The 17,541-nt window shown below is 37.0% G+C and overlaps 1 protein-coding gene across 2 annotated transcripts in view; it reads left to right on the forward strand.

Moving 5' to 3' along the window:
* The window catches only part of SPRY3 (sprouty RTK signaling antagonist 3), a 74,057-nt gene that overhangs the window by 51,698 nt on the left and 4,818 nt on the right, over window positions 1-17,541 (forward strand). The window contains exons 1-2 of one of the 2 annotated variants that reach the window (XM_023526084.1): window positions 12,338-12,406; window positions 12,744-12,919. The gene's annotated coding sequence lies outside the window, so the exon portion shown is untranslated. Of the gene's footprint in view, window positions 1-12,337; window positions 12,407-12,743; window positions 12,920-17,541 lie in introns of those variants that run through there. The other variant, XM_011385356.2, reaches the window with a different exon arrangement.

Below are 17,541 nucleotides of genomic sequence, written 5' to 3' on the forward strand. Positions count from 1 at the left end.
TGGAGTGACGAAGAGTGGTAAAAGTTGAAATGAAGGCAATAAGAATAAGCTAAATTATATGGGATCTTGTAGACCACTGTATTTTGGCTTTCACTAAGATATATGGAAAACCATTGTAGGGTTATGAGCAGAAGACTGACATAATCTAACTTACATGTTAACAGTTTCACTCTGGTGGCTATGTAGACAATAGGCTAGACAGAGCAAGGGTAAAAGTGGGGAGACTAGTTGGCAGGCTCTTACAGTGATACAGGAATGAGATGACTGTGGCTTGCAGCAAAGTGTTAGAAGTGGGGATAAGGATGTATGGTCAGACTCGATATATGTGAAAGGAACTGCGAGCAGGATTTGCTGATGGATTGAATTTGGGGCATGAGAGAGAGAAGCCAAGATTTTTGCCTGAGGAACTAGAATAACTAAGGAGCTGTTTATTATAATGAAGAAAATTGCAGGAGAACCAGTTTATTTTTGTTGGAGAGTGAAGAGGCAAGGTTTTTGACATGTTAAGTAGGAGATGTCTGTTAAACATCCAAGTGGAGATGTTGAGTAAGCAATGGGCTATATTATTCTGGAGCTCAGGGGAGGAATCTTAGGCTATAGATATTAATTTAATATATAATTTAAAGTCATGAAACTGAATGAGATCAGCTAAGAAATAACTGTAGATAGTGAAGAGAAGAGGACCAAGGATTGAGTCTTGTATTACTTCAACATTTTGCAACTGAATCCTAAAAATATCACCAGAGGGTACTGAAAAGAAATAACCAGTTAGATAGGCAGAGGCATATAAAAAGGTGACCTGGAAGCCAAGTAAAAGAAGTGTTTTAAGGAGAGAGTAATTGGCTATGCAAATAACACTGACAGGTCAAGTAGGATGAAGACTGATAATTAACCTTTGAAATTAGCAATATGGAGGCCATTGGTAACTTTAATGAGGGTTGCTTATTAAACAGGGTCATCAGTTAAGAGTGAGAATGGAGTATATAGATGTTGGAGGACTAAGGGAAGAGTAGATGGTATAAAATAGTCATCTAGAGAATGTGTATAAAAATGTCATAGCATTGCTAGGCAGTACTCAAGGCCCTCTGAAATCATGAATTTGAAGACTAAAAATTAAATGGATCAAACCAGTTAACATGAAAACAGAATAAGTGAAGAGTTGGATTTAGGCAGGTTTTTTTTTTTTCCAGGTATGATAAAATGGAAAGAGAGGCAAAGGAGTTAGTGGGAGTCATTATGATGATGGACCATAAAATATAAAGTCAAGTAAGAAGGAAAGTAGCAATGAAAAGTAGCAGGGTCAATGGATTAAAGGTCCCAGTAGAGTCAGGAATATGTTGGGATTCTGATATTAGAAGCAGTGAGCAGTAAAGATAGAAAGAAATGGTTTGAGAAGGGGATGCTGAAATTAAGATTATATACATAGTGCAGTTATTTATTAAGATAAGGCTGGAAAACCAATCTTGAGGCTCAGTTTCCAGAAACAGTTGCCTTGGACCAATGCCACAGAACTTGCCTGATAAGAAAAACTGTTGCTCCCACACTAGATGCCAAGAAATTGACTTTACTGCAACAGCTACAGCTGCCAGCACTGATGCCACTACTTTATTAAGAACTTGACCTTGCAATCTCTGCCATCCTTCAAAGCCAAGTTCCTTCACTACTACCTATTCCAGCAAAATGAAAGCCACACAGTACCACTTTATGCATGTCTTCAATTCCAAATCAAAGTGTCATGTCAGGGCATCTGATTGGTAGACCTAAGTCATACTGTTACATCTTAATTTCAGCACAGATTAGAAGTTTGAGTTTTGACTTCTACATTTGAGAGGTAAAAGTTATAATGTAAGACTTTCCCAAATATAGAAAGGCTATTCATGATATGTTGGTCAGACACAAATGTGACAAATGTCTACTTTAGAAGCTTTTAGAAGTTAAAAACCTAATTTCCAATTTACCCATTACTAAAAAGGTGACTAGCAGTACGCTAAAATCAGAATCACTTAATTGAAGATTGAATACAGAGATTCTCCCATAATGTAACACAAAAACCAAAGAAAAAATAAGAAAAATTAAGAAACAACTGGTCTTTATGTGAAACCCAATCTGTTTAATGAGAGTTCCATAAAAGAAAGGAAGAAGGGGAAAAGAAGAAAGACAGAGACACAGAGACAGAAAGAAGAAAAAAAGAAAGAATGTGAGGGAGGGATGAGAGGAGAGGAAGGAATCAAAGAAATATTGAATTAAAATTTCAGATTTAAAGAGCCTTCTAAGTCTCAAGCAGGAATAATGGGAAGAATGATTTGTGCCTAGACAGATCTTAATAAAAAAAAAATTAACCTTTAAAGTTAGAAAATATCATCTTCAAGGCATCTTTGTGCAGTGCAGAATGTACATGTCCCTATAGCGTAGCTCTGCTGGATTACTAACTCATGCCTATGACAAAATAAACTCAAACAGATCAAAGACTTATCAAAAAACGAAATCATCAAAATATAAAATGTACTCAAAACATCGGGAGATATGGCACAAAAGCTAGATGGAAAAGATTGATCAGTTTGAATATGTAAAAATTTTAAACATTTGCAAAGCATGGAGTATTATAAACAAAGTTAAAAGGCCAATGGCAAAGTGATAAAAAAATAATATTTATGCCAGAGGTCAAATTGCCTTACTGCTTATATATTAATATTGATATTTAAATGTATATCTTAAGTTCTTACAGGTCCATAATGAGACACAACTCAATACAAAAGCGGACAAAGAACATAAAAATTCCGTTCTCAAAATGAAGCATATAAATAGCCAATATTTATATGAAAAAAGTTGAATCACTCATATTTTTAAAAACCCAAGATATAATCTTCTACTTTTCAGATGGAAAAAGGTCAAGAAATTTAATAATATACTTATCAAGAATGTAAGAAAATGAATAGTCTCCTAAAATCTTGCTGGTAGTGCAAATTGGTGTAAGTTTTTTTTGAGAACCATTTGATAATATTAAGCAAAATTAAAACACATATATTTTTTCTTCCAGCATTTTCACTTAAGAAGTTCATCCTACAGCTAGGCTAGCACAAATATCCAAAAATATATGTAAAAAATCTTTACTATGTGTGAATTATATCTCAATAAAGCAATTTTTAAAAAATATATTTTCATGAGGACTGAAGAGCCTCCCAAAAACATAGCTTTATTGAGATATAATTTACTCATAATAAAACCCACCCATCTAAAGTGAACAATTCAGTAGTTTTTAGTCTATTCAGAGTTGTGCAACCATCAGAACTATCTAATACCAGGACACTTTCATCAAACTGAAAAGAAGCTACATTCTCACTAGTAGTCACTCCCCATTTCCCTTTCTTTCAGCCCCTAGATTCACTAATCTTTCTATCTTTATGGATTTCTCTATTCTGGACATTTCATATAAGTGGAATCATAAAATATGTGGACTTTTGTGTCTGGCTACTTTCACTTATTGTGATGTTTTCAAGGTTCGTCTGTGTTGTAACATGAATCAGTACTTTATACCTTTTCGTGGCTGAGTAATAGTCCACTGTGTGGATAGATGACATTTTATTTACCCAGTCATCAGGATGGTGGACATTTGCATTGTTTCTAACTTTTGGCTATTCTGAATAATGCTGTTATGAATATTTAAGTACAAGTTTTTGTGTGACATGCGTTTTCAATTCTTTTGGATATATATTTTGGAGTGGAAATGCCAAATAATATAACTTTGTGTTTAACATTTTGAAGAACTTTCAAACTGTTTTCCAAAGTAACTGTACAATTTTACAATCTCGCCAGCAAAATATGAGGCTTCCAGTTTCTCCATATCCTTGTTAACACTTGTTATTATCTGTTGTTTTGATTTTAGCTATCCTAGTGGGTATGAAGTAGTATCTAATTGTGTTTTTCCTAATAACTAATGATGTGGAGCATATTTTCATGCACACATTGGCCATTTGTATGTCTTATTTGGAGAAATGTCTATTCTAATCCTTTGCTCACTTTTTCAATTAAGTTATTTGTTTTTGTTGTTGAGTTGAAAGATTATCTAGTGTGGATACAAGTTCCTTATCAGATATATGATATGTGAACATTCTCTCCCATTCTGTTGGTTATATTTTCACTTTCTTGATGGTATGTTTGGCAACAAAGAAAGGTTTTGATTTTGAAGTACAATTTATCTATTTTAAAATTTGTTCACATGTGCATTTGTTATTGTAACTAAGAAGGCATTGCCTAATCCAGAGTCACAAAGATTTACTCCTATCCTTTCTTCCAAGAATTTTGTAGTTTTAGCTCACGCATTGGGATTATGATCCATTTTAAGTTAATTTGTGTATATGGTTTGAAGTACAGGTCCAACATCATTCTTTTGCATGTTGCTATCCAGGTGTTCCAGCACTACTTGTTTCAAAGACTATTCTTCCTCTCATTAAATTGTCCTGACTCCCTTTTGATCCATGAACATAAATGTCTTTCCATTTACTTAGGTCTTTGATTTCTTTCAAATTTTTATACCTTACAGTCTACAAGTCTTATACTTCTTTTGTTAAATTTAATCCTAAGTATTTTATGTTTTATGATGCAATCCAAATGAAATAGTCTTCTTAATTTCATTTTCAGATAGTACATAGTAGCTAGTGTATAGAAATACAATTTATTTTTGTATATTGGCTTTATATTTTGCTGTCTGTATGTGTGTATTTTAGATAGAGAAGTTGCTCAGGAAGTTTGCTAAATAATAATCATGGGCCGTTGGGTAAGAGTAGTGGAATAATTCATTTGTATTGTTAAGTAGTAATCCTTTGTTTGGATATAACCATTCTACCACTCATCCTCTGTAATGGGAGCAGAATTTGCAAAATATCTGTAGAAATTGCTTGGGTCCCAAAGAACTCACATAGTCTAACTAGAGAATAAAGAGATTATCAGTCATCCCAGGGGGTATGAAATGATACCTCATTATGAAGTGATACCTCATCAAAGTGCAAGTTTTGATTTGCACTTACTTAGTGACTAATGATGTTGAGCATCTTTTCATGTACTTATGGGCCCTTTGTATATCTTTTCTGGAGCCATTGAATTGTATACTTAAAAAAAAAGTGGTTATCAGTGCCTTAAACTCAGAATTATAATTTAAAACATGCAGTAAAAAGTTAAAGCAAAACACTTGCCAATTCCTTTATGTTTTACCTGTCTCTCTAAATTCCTTCACATTTTGCTTTAGTAAAAGCAAAAGTTAACAAGTGTACAAGCTTCTCAGTCAGCTGAAAGCTATTTTAGATGCTGTTACACTTTCCATTCTTTCTCCGTAACTGCTCACTGTTCATTTAGTAGGCATAAAATAGCCATTAATCCTATTATAGAGAAGTAGTATGGCATGGGAGTTAAGGGTGTGAGCTCTGGAGTCAGACTGCCTAAGTTCAAATTCTATTTATGGTATATATTTTCTATTTGGCCTAAGATAACTTACCTTTACTTCTCTTGGCCCCAGTTGCCCCATCCTAAAATGGGGATGATTTTAGTTCCTTACTTGGAGGATTTTTATTAAAATTATATGTATACAGTTCTTAGAACAATACTGTGTTAATGCTCAATAAGTGCAGGCATATCATTAATATTACATGTCAGTCAGTCGGCATATAAGGAGACAGACATAGCTATCCCCGGCCTGGGAAGATTTAAAAATAAACAAATAAAATATTTTACTCTTAAGGCATCTATATTCTCTTGACATATTGGAGGAGGGGGTTCCTAAGAGATTCTCTTTTCAAAAATTGGGGACATCAAGAGAAAAGTGCCTAGAGAGGATAGTGAAGGACACCAAGAAAGCAGAGGAGAGAAATAGGAAAGAGAAGAAAGTTAAAAGGAGAAGAAACCAGGGAGGCCAGGGAGAGAAAAGTAGGTGGTTGGGGAGAGGGAGTATAACAATAATAAGTTTCATAAAGGTAGTGGGGGGTGGAGGAAGGTGGGAGGGAGGGAGACTGACTTTGTAATACAGAGCTAAGAGCTTTATTGAAGTTTAACAGAAAAGAAACCCTCGTTTGAAAGGAAGAGACTGGCTATATTTAGTACTGGGTAGGATGTCAGTTCTGAAAATAAACTGCTCCCAGAACCGAATGTAATCCTGTGCTGTTGTCACCTGTAGCAGGCTGTCCTCCCTTGTAGGAGAGTGCAGAACATGGACACATCAGCTACCTCGAAAGCTCTTGATGTTCCCAAGGTCCTGCCCCGCTTGCCTCTTTTCCTCATTGCTAAGTTTCAAAACTTCTTATTAATGTGGAGAAAAAGTTACATAGCTGAAGAAAGTCAAGTGTATGCTGATATATACATGAAGCAGGAAAGTGTCCTGCTAAGTAAATACCAGAATCTAAACACCATGTGGCCAGATACTTGATACAATATTCACCCTCTCCATGGTACACTTATGGAACATGAATGTGGATACAGGGGCCCAGCAAGAAGTGTGACAGGCCATATAAAAAGACATACTTGAATCATAGTGTAAGTGGCATAGAGGTAAGTCCTGCGAAGAATGGCATGCCTGTACAAATTAGGGAGCTCACATAGGGCATGCAGACTGGCCAAACTTAGGACACATTAGGAAAAGACAGAGACTTAAGGTATCTTTAGATACATATACACTGTGTTGGGAAAATATAGGTGATGACTTTCGCTGAAATGAAAAAAAAAAAAAAAGAGAAAAACCTCAGGTATTTTGATGAAAGAAGATATAACCAGAGTTTCAGAATTCTAACTTCCAATTCTATCTTCTCATCACTTCCACTGTTACTGCTGTCTCATATGAACTGTTGCAGTAGCCTCCTAATTGTCCTCCCTGCTTCTACCCTAAGTTTTTCTCCCAAAGACATATTCCACAGGGCAACCAGAGTGATCCCTTTAAAATGACAAGTTATATTGTATCACTACTCTGGATAAAAACCTACAATGTCTTCTCAAAATGCAATCTCTTTTTGCACGGTCCTCAAGACTCCACATGATCTAGCCCTCTGCTACCTCTCTGGTTTCATTTACTACCAGTATCCCCTCACTCCACCCACTCTGGGCATGCTGATCTCCTTGCTCTTCCTGGAAAATGCTTAGCACATTCTGGCCTCAAGGATTTACATATACTATTCCCTCTATGTGGGAATTGCTGTTCCCGTGTAGCTGAATGGCTTGCTCTCTCACTTTATTTGTGACTAAGCTCAAAATATCACCTAATAAGAGGGACTTTCCATAACCACCATACATAAAATAGCAGTTCCCTTTACCCTACATCACCATTGACGGCTAAATGAAGATGATGAGTGGAAATGTCTGATCAGTTGTTGGATATTTGGGTCTAGAGTTCATCTAGGAAGTCTGCACCAGAGACGTAGATTTTGGAGTTTCCATCACTCCCATGAAATAATGCAAGGAAAATAGTGTTTGTAATGGTCTAGAGGTAAGAAAAAGCGTGGTACATTCAAGGAACATGTGGGATTTTTGAAAATGCAGATTCTCTGGGTCTCACCCAATATCTCCTGAAGAAGAATCTCTAGAGGTTAGGATTAGGAATATGTAGATCGATAAAGTTCAAAATATGATGCTGATGTGCAGCCCTGATTGGGAACCACCGCTTGAAAGATACATGCACCTCCACGAGATTTACTAATAATCTCCAAATTGCCAAACCAGTAGATACTTTATATACCTATATAACTCACGTGGCCACTCTGTTGGAATTGATAGTTGATCATTCGACTTCAAATGTTATACTTTTTTGGCTGCCAGGCACCACACACTCATGATTCTTTTGCCTCTGTTCTGGTCATCCCTTTTCAGTCTATTTTATGGCCTCATTTCCTTCCAATCCCTTAAATGTCTGTGTTCTCCAGGGTTTTGACTTCTACCTTTCTGTCGTTCTAACACACAATCTCTTTGTCTAGGCTCATTCATTCACATGACTTAAATTTGTGCACTACTAGTACCTATATTTCTATTCTTGATCCATATTCTCTTTTAAGCTCAAAGCCTATGTATAATATTGCCTAGATTACCATGTAGATATTACATGGGCACCTCAAACTCAATGTACTCAAAGCTTACTTTTTAAATGTTCCTTCCATATCTCAGCAAATGACATGATTAACACCTCACGTCTAATAAGTCACTAAGTCTTATTTATTCTACATTCTACAGATCATCCACTTTTCTCCATCCAAGCTGTCCCAATTTTGATTCAGGCCACTATTACCTCTCATCTGATTTAGTGACAGATTCTATTGCAGTTTATGTATTTACAAGGATATTTATTCTACTAGTCTGTGAGTAGTGAGAGGATAAGAACACTCATTTATTCATTCAACCCATATGTTTTGAGGGCCTAATATATGGCATATTGTGTCACATTTATCTCTGAATCTTTCACATCAAGTATATTGCTTGATATTAAGTAGGTACTCAGAATAATTTTATTTTTTTTAATTACATTGAAACTTGCTATGTTATAGATGAGAAAAATAGGGCCCAGAGAAGAAAAATGAACTGCCATACCCACACAGCAGGTTAGGATACTGGAATTTACATTTCCTTACTCTTAGTCCAGCTTATTTTCCACAGGACCACATTGTCCCTCCCTTCTACCCTTCTATATTCTCCCAGGTTATTTTTTTCTTTTTGACTTTTCTATATCATTCTCTCATTATTGGTGAGAGATTATTCTTTCATCATTTACTTTTTTGTCAGCTTCTGTGGAAAAGAAAATAATTATCACCATCCCTATAGGCTTCTTGGTTAAGAATCTGTATTTCCTTGGCATTGCTTACTTCTCCTGGCGTCATCACTGCTGAATCAGGATGACCATAGGTCAGCTTTTCATCTGGCACATATAAAGAGCTCCTCTTGACTTCAGTAGAGTATGGACAGAGCTGGCCTCATATAGGAGCTTACAGGCTCTCAAATGGATTGGGGCTGTATTCTGGGAAAAAAGGAATGAGGAAATATTTTCAGAATTCGTGCAGAATATGTGTTTTATGCAGACAAAATAAGAGAGAATGGGTTATAATTATAGGCTGAGAGAATTTGATGTTTGATTTGGTTTGTGGATGAAGATTCTGATAATGATTATTTTAGACACTGTATTGGACCATTATACAAAGTTTCTTTTTCATGTATAATCTATTTCCACTTGCTACAATTTAGGAACACCTAAATAAGCTTAGTACATTCTAAGAATATGAATAAAACATGTGGGTGGTGCCGTCTAGAGAAAATTTCTGCTCCTAACTTATTCAGGCTGTGAATATAGGGGACCCTCTTAGAATGGTTTATAAACCATGTTGTTCTTACATATTTGTATCTTTGTTCATTCTGCTCTCTCTCCTTACAATTGTTTTTATTCATTCTTTTATTTATTAAGTATTTTCTGAGCATCTACTCTGTGCTAGTCATTATACTGAGTTTAGGAGATTCGGTGATGGTTCTTTTTGCAGTTCATCCTGTCATCCTTTCTGTTAACTCTTGGCTTTTGCACATGCTATTCCTTCTGCTTGTAATGTCCTTCTCATCCTTCAAATTTGTATTTCAATATCACCTTTTCTAGGAAGCATCCCGTAACCCTCTCAGTACTGGATTAGGTATATTTCCTCTCTGCTCCCTTCCATGGCACTTATCTTTTATTACATTTGTCTATTTGCTATTTCCCCACTAAATTAGAATCCCCTTGAGAGCAGAGATTTGTTTATTAGTTATATATTAATTAATAATATATAATTATTATACAGTTGATCCTTGAACAATGCAGGGGTTAGGAACGCCAACCACCTGTGCATTCGAAAATCCACATATAACTTTTGACTCCCCCAAAACTTAAGTTGTCCCTCAGTATCCATGGAGGTTTGGTTCCAGGAACCCCCATCTGTGGATGCTGAAGTCCCCTATATAAAATGGCCTAGAACAATGCATATAGTCAGCCCTCCACATCCACAGATGCCCAACCATGGATCAAAAACAGTACAGGTGTTTATTGAAACGTTCAACCTGTCTTATGTTAAGAGGAGGGAAGTGGAAGGTACAGAATTGGAGAATAACTTAATTGACAGGCAGAGTAATTTAGACTTAATGCTCTAAAAATTAGTTTGAATAAAGGAATAAAGTGAAAATAAGCCACATTTGAGGAAGATATATTTGTCATATATCTGTTCGAATTTAAACATTGCCAAGTGGGTACTAGACTAATTGGAGAGATCACTTTATAAGTTATATAATTGTCTAACCACTGTGCTGTACATCTGAAACTAATATAAAATAATATCGAGTGTCAACTGTAATTGAAAAATAAAAAAATAAAAAAGGAGAGTAAAAAAAGAAAAATGAAAAAATGGAACAAAAAGCTGGACTTTAAAAAATAAAAGGATTTCAAGTTGAAATCTATTGCCGCTTCTATGGGCTACATTAAGGTGAGAAAATTTTCTTAATATTCATACCTACTGTTGATTTAACACTTACTGCATTCTAGAAACGTGATATACCTTTTAAATGCAAGACCTTATTCGATTTACAGGAAATAGCACAATCTTATGATGTAGGTGCCTCCATTTTAAAGATGAAGAAACAGGCTCAAAGAGATGAATCGAGTTGCTCAAAATCAACTCATAAAATGAGAAATAAAAATTTTAACCCTGATCTGTTTAACTTGAATCTAGTAAGTACAGTGCTTGGCATATAGTTGTAGTGCAATAAATACCTGTTGAATAAATGGGTTAATGACTATATCAGTAAATCTACCCTTTTCTGTGGATGAATTTACAGGTTAGCTTTAATGGTTTTCATGATCTTGATAAGCTCAAGTCGATGATAAGAGTAAGGAAGAGGGTTGAGCCACAAAAGAGAAGAATTTACATAGGAAAAAGTTTTGAGTCTGGAAATTCTGATTGGGAAGAGGTCTGAACTTGTCTAGAATACACACACACATACATACAGATCAGCAGAAGAGTTTGGAACACCTTTGATATACTCATACACACATGCACATGCAGACCCGCACAAACATACATGTTTTTATTCTCATGTTTTCTTTTGTTTTCTTAACCTTCCTGAGAGGGTGTAAATAGAATGTTAGAGCTAGAAGGTAACTTGACAATTACCTAATCAGATCACCTCATGTAAACGTAGAAATTGAGACACTAGAGGAAAAGTAAATTGCAAAGGTCACACAAGGAGTTAGAGTAAGATTAAGAATCTTAGTTTCCTGAGTCACAGGTTTGTTTTACTCTGAACTGTCACCATTTACCATCTCAATTTTATCGATGGGGTAACCAAAGCATCCTAAGAATGTTGATGGTCAAGCTCCTGCTACTTGTCCATTGAAGCAGGACTTGAAATCATATCTCCTCTTTGATTTTAAATATGAGGCTTGTTTTCATCCAAGTGCTTCTGTCTGGATGCCCAGAAGGAAGACCCCTTCTTATTGAAATAAATAATGAATTGAGGATAATTTACAGAAAGCTTTGTCCTTTGCTTTAAGAGAAAATTAAAATAAAGCTGCTTTATTTTCAGAAGCCTAGCAGTTCCAAGGAGGCTCTCTGGAAGCAAGGATTCTGTCTTCCTTATTGAATCCACAACAACTAGCACAAAGGAAGGCACTCAAAAAATATTTGTTGAATATATGACATACTAAATACAGAAAGGGAAAGTAGGTTGGTTAATGGTTTCCCAATGAATGATGGATGGATAATCATTCTTAGTGGGAATGAATGTAGAAAAGAGGTGGGAGAAACCCTTAAACAAAGGAGAAGCTCTGTCTCCATCTGATTGAAGCTGCAATCACTCAGCAAGGGCTGAGTGGCTTGGTAGGACTGTGATTGGCAGAGATATTTAAATGAGGCCTCCTTAAAATTGTTACTCTCCACTCCACCCCCATTCCCCTTTATATTCTGTTTCAGTCATTACCCAGGGACCGGATACAGAGATTCCTATGGGGAGTTCTAATGGGTCGATTCAATTTCAACTGGATGACGCCACTTAGCCAAGCATTAAGAGCTACAGCTCCGGGAAAACAAACGACACAGAGAGGGAGAGAAAGAAATTATAACAAGGAGCAATAAATCCCTTCCCTCCCATCCTCCCCATATAATCCATTCACAAGACCTCCAGAAATCATCTACATTCACAAAACAGCGAGCTAGCTGAGCTAAACACACTGCAATTTTACCCCTCCCCCCGCTCTCTGGAGATTATATACCAACATACCCTGAGCTATGTAAATAATCACACACTATCAGTATCTATTGCTCTGTTGAGATACCCTGTGTCTACAACTGCAGTTTCTGCTGCTTCAGTTCATCTGTCAGATTGGAGGAGACAGAGGCGGAGGTGGAGGCGGAGGCAAAAAGAGGAGGGGGAGGAGGTAAAGGAGGAGGAAGGGGTGGGGGGAAGGGGGAGGGGAAGAGGAGGGGAAGGAAAACGCTGGAGGAGGAGGGGAAAAAGAAAGAGGAGGAGGAAGAGGAGAAGGGGGAGGAGAAAGAGGCGGAGGAGGAGGAGGAGGAGAAATAAGAGAAGGAGGAGGAGAAAGAAAAGGAGGAGGAGGTGAATAACTTACCCTGCTGAGCTTTCTTTGGGGAATACGTGCATCAAGATTTAGATCTGCAAGGAAAATCTATACAAAGTATCTGCCACTACAGGACTGACTCTCCTCCCCCCACCACCGTTTTTTATTTTCCTTTCCGTTTTCTCTGCTGTGTCAGAAAGACCGAGACAGAACTATCTCTGTTTCTGGTTCCACTGCCGGTGAAGGAGTTTTCATTCAAGACTTTCTGAAGAGAGGTGGAGAAACCTAAAGACTCAGGAGAAGAGGTCCTTTGAGCCATATGGGGCATTAGTTCTTCTGCATTTCTCAGCATGGATAGATCCTTTCCTCAAGGTAAGCCATACGGATTAGCTCTTAAGGACCCCAGAATTCTTTCTGTGCACAGATTGCCATTCATTCCAGCCATCGTCTGTGTATGAATGTGTGTGTGTGTGCGTGTGCACGCGCGCACACACACACGCCTGTGCACGCGCACAAACGCAAGCGCGTGGGTAAAATAAAATGAAAACCATTTAAATGAGATTTTAATGAATCAGCTCTTGCAGAAAACTATCCTTATGGATATTTATAAATCAAAATGGAACTTCAGAATAACCCTTTTGTAGCCAAATGTCAATTTAATTTCTAGCCTGTTGACCTTTCAATGCATTTTGGTGCCTGCCTAAGCCCCTTATAGCACAGCCTAACCACGCAGACTGAGGACGTAGGGAGAGCCCGTGCTGAGGCCAGTCTGGCTGCCCAGCGGGCATCCTGTCAGCGTGGGGCTAGTCGGCTATTGGCTCACAAGTCTGGGCTGTGCATCGTTCAGATTTCATCACATCACCTTGCCCTGGGTAGAAATGGCGCAAGCTGACACGGCATAACCCCCTACTTACATTGAGTCAGAGCAATGATTTAGAAATCTCTGGATCCATGCCTGGGTGTGTGTGCACATGTCTCTATGTGGCATATGGAAATTTTGTCAAAAGTGAGAACCCGTGAGCGTGTCTAATTAGCCAATAGGCATTTGATAGAACCTAGGGCAGTGGTTTACACGCCTTTCCATTTGTCTAATTATAATTATCGCTCACCTCTGCATGCTACAAACCAAGTTGAATGAACAGAAAACAGACCTTGAACTCTTAAACAGAAAATCTATTTTGAAATGCAAACTATTGTTGCTTTTCTGGATCCATTAAAACTTCACTGTAACATAATGGGCTATCACATGAATTTGGATATTCCAGGGGTTAAATCATGTTCTCAACAAGTCAGCAGCATACATACATACGATGAGGCAGAGGCTAGCCATTTTTCTATAAGTATTAGTATTTTCCCCTGTACCGCTAAATAAATATTTACTAATACTTTATTGTTAACATTCTATACATTTTGTTTTTGGTGTGATTCGTTTTTGGGTCTCTCTAGCTATGAAACAGCCTAGATAGTGACCTGCGTGACTTGGATTCGGAGATATTTTATTCCAAGTTGAGGAGTTTATTAGTGAGAAAGTAAAGAATCTAAAGGAAAGGAGACTAATTCTTCATAAAAGACTTGTGAGACAGAGAATGCAACCAACAAAACCAGCATAAAAAATTTAGAGCATCAGGACAAGAAGGGGCTTTTAAACTCTCCTTTCTTACCCCTTCATTTTGCAGATGAAGAAACTGAGGGTTGGAACAGAAGTCACTTGCTCATAGTAACACAGCAAAGTCAAGCTAGAGTTAGGACTAGAACTTAAGTTTCTTGTCTCCTATGAAAGGATTTGGGGTTCAAAGAAAGATTCCTACTTCTTAAATGAACAACTATCATTTTCTTCAGGATCAGAAGTGTGTGAATTTATTTGATATTACAATTTTCCTCATCACTAAAACACCTAGATCTTTAAAAATGCAAGGTCTTATAACCGCAAGACTCCCTGGTTTGAAATAAATTGCTATGATTCTTAATGAAACTATTAAAGTAATGAATAGGACTAGGGTAGCAAAGTGACAAGTTAAGAGTTAAATGTGGTGAGAACCTGGCAGCTTCAGCAAGATGTATGCGGTAGGAGGGAGGCCCAGTCAGTGGCTGAGAGGTTAGTAATGTAAACTATATACAACTTGGTATTTGTAAGGGGGGAGTGCTGTGATAGAGATGCAAATGCTTTTGCACAGAGAGGGATTTTTAGAGAGCAGACTTTGGAACAGTAGAACTAAGAAAACATATAAAGCCATGGCAGAAATTCCCCCTATGTTTGCTTTCAGTTATTCTGAGAAGGAGTGTATATAACAGCAGAGCACAGAAAAAAAGCAACACACCCCAGAGCCATTACACAGTAAAGGTACAAAACAGCATTGAACCCATGGGAGTACAAGAAAACAGGAGCCAGGCTCTCCTTCTCTTCTCCTCTCTTCTTTGAAATTGAGATTGAGTCATATTATATCAGAAAGGATTTATCATAGAAATCAGAACTGTCTCATGGTGTTAGCATAGAAGGGCTTTAGATAGGAAAGTTTTCAACTCTAGTCTCAACATGGCAGATTTTAGGTTCCAGGGAGAAAATACATTTTTTCTTTCATTAACAAACAGCATTTCTTGAATAGATTTAGCTTTCTAGTCCCTAAATTGGCATAAGAAAAGAAATTTCTGTTTAGGTTGAACATAGCAAATTTTAGGGCTACAGAAAAACTGTTAAGAAAGCTATGAGCACCTGGCCAGAGGGACTGAGATGGGAGTGGGTTTACAATGCATCTTTCATTACTGCAGAGGCACTACGTGACAGAAATCACTAGATCCCATCAATGTGCAGCCAAGACTTGTAATCACCTTGGCTCTTATTTAATACTATGTGATACGTATATTCTTTCTCTCATTTAATAGAATATGAAATTGACCAACAGCACAGTTTCTTAACTGTTGCTGCTCACAGTGAATGGCCCTTTAATGGGTGGATTTCTAAATCATAAACATTCATGGAGTAGTATTTTTTCATCTAATCTATGTACTGTAGCAATCTCTTGCTTATTTCTGAACTTTTCCCCCTCTCTTACCTTCCCCTACAGTATCTATTTCAGTTCATCCTATTGGCCAGATCAGATTCAGCACTTCCAGAATGGCAAACATTTTATTGTCATCCATTCCTATTTTATCCTACTCTACACCCTGATTTTACCTAGGTCCTACTACCCACTGTATTGCAGATCTTCCACAGTCCATTATAATTAAAGTCCATTTTACAGGGCAAGAAGAAACCTTCTGAGCTCATCCTGTCCATCCCCTTACCTGTAATCATCTACTTCATCATCTCAGACCAATGCCCAAAGCTTCCTTTAATCATCCAACCAAGCACCTCAACTCTTTCCTTGTAGCCATCTAATCAATATCGAAACACACTTTCTCAATCTAAACACCATATGCCTTTCATCTGCCAAGACAGGATCCCCTTTGAACATGGTTCTGAGTCATTACTATTATAACCTAGATTCCTCCAAGTTTAGCTTTCAACCTTCTGAGCATGACCTTGAGATACCTAGTGACATCCCTGGAATCTCATATGATTATTTCCTATAGCTTTGAGACCTTGTGCACCTTCCTTTGAGTGATTGATTCTTGGAATTTCCAATATGTTTTGAATCTAGTTTCCTTTGAGAAATCAATGAGTCTAATGCAGCTAGCATGTATGTTGTTGTTCTTACAGTGTAAAGCACTTGAAGGGCCCCACACTTTTTCTTTATCTGATCAATGAATAATACATTTCTTATAAATTTCTCAAAAGACTTCCTAATCCAAAGCGCCTACATCTACATACCCTGCAAGTCAGCTAACAATGTCCCCTTGTTTATTGGGTATTCAAATGAAAACTACCTGTTCTTTTCCAGTCCTGAGACTATGAATTTTAATAAAGATACAGCAAAGGTAGAGGTGGGAGGCTTCAGGGGCCTATGAGTCCAAGTAAATAAAAGAGACCTTTTGGTTTTGAATGCCCAAATAAATAAACAAGGGCATGTTGCCCAGTTTACTCTCAAGGATTAAAGACGTAGAAGGTGTAGATGAAGAGAATTCTTTGGTCAAATTATGTAGTTATAAAATTATAGATCATAATGGGGCACAGTCTTTCAAAATCATGTAGATAGTAAAACTATGGCCCAAACAAATTGAGTGATTTGACAAATGTTATATAGATGTTTGAGTGTTAGACTCTCCATAGTGTTTATCTGCATCCACTGTGCTGCATTAAATAACACCAAAACAACCAGCTAAAAAGTGAAATTATAGTTAGACTTGTTCTATGATGCGATGTGCCAGAAAAGTTACTTTTAGCCAAATTAAATCTTCTTTTAAAAAAAATGAACAGATATTAATTCAACCAAACAGGTTTGCATGGGGATATAGCCTCGAAAAGCAATGAGTCTGGTCATATTATTAGCCACTGAGTCCTTTATGAACTGCATCCTTATTTTTCCTGTTATTGGACTTTGAGCACATTTCAGTGTCATGTTTGCTCACTAATCAACAACTACCCTCTCTCACTTGTTCATTTCTATTACTCATTCAAGCTTTCCATCCCATACAGTAGTGTGAGTAATCAATCTATTTTGAGATGGCCTGAAATCTGATGGATTTCAAATATGTGCTTTATTCATGCTGGTGCTTCCTAGGTCCTAATGCCTCCAGGATGACTCTTGGATTTGTGTTTAGGTTTCCATATGTACAACTTTTTGGCTGTTCAATCTTCCAAGTGGTACAATACAGTAATCTACTATGTATACATTATTTTCCTCATGGTCACCATTATCAGTACTAGATCAATCAAATCCTTTAGGGAATAACCACCAATTCTTCTTGATTATGGTACAATGGAGACACAAGCATGAGCTTTCTAGATATTCAACTTTGCTTAAATCTGGTATAAGAACATCACTGCTTTTTAAGAAAGCTAGTTTATTGTATTGTGTAAAGCAAAGATAGAAAAAAGCACTCCAAGCAGATTCTGT

This window comes from Pteropus vampyrus, unplaced genomic scaffold (assembly GCF_000151845.1).
Source record: "Pteropus vampyrus isolate Shadow unplaced genomic scaffold, Pvam_2.0 Scaffold701, whole genome shotgun sequence".
Taxonomy (NCBI): domain Eukaryota; kingdom Metazoa; phylum Chordata; class Mammalia; order Chiroptera; family Pteropodidae; genus Pteropus; species Pteropus vampyrus.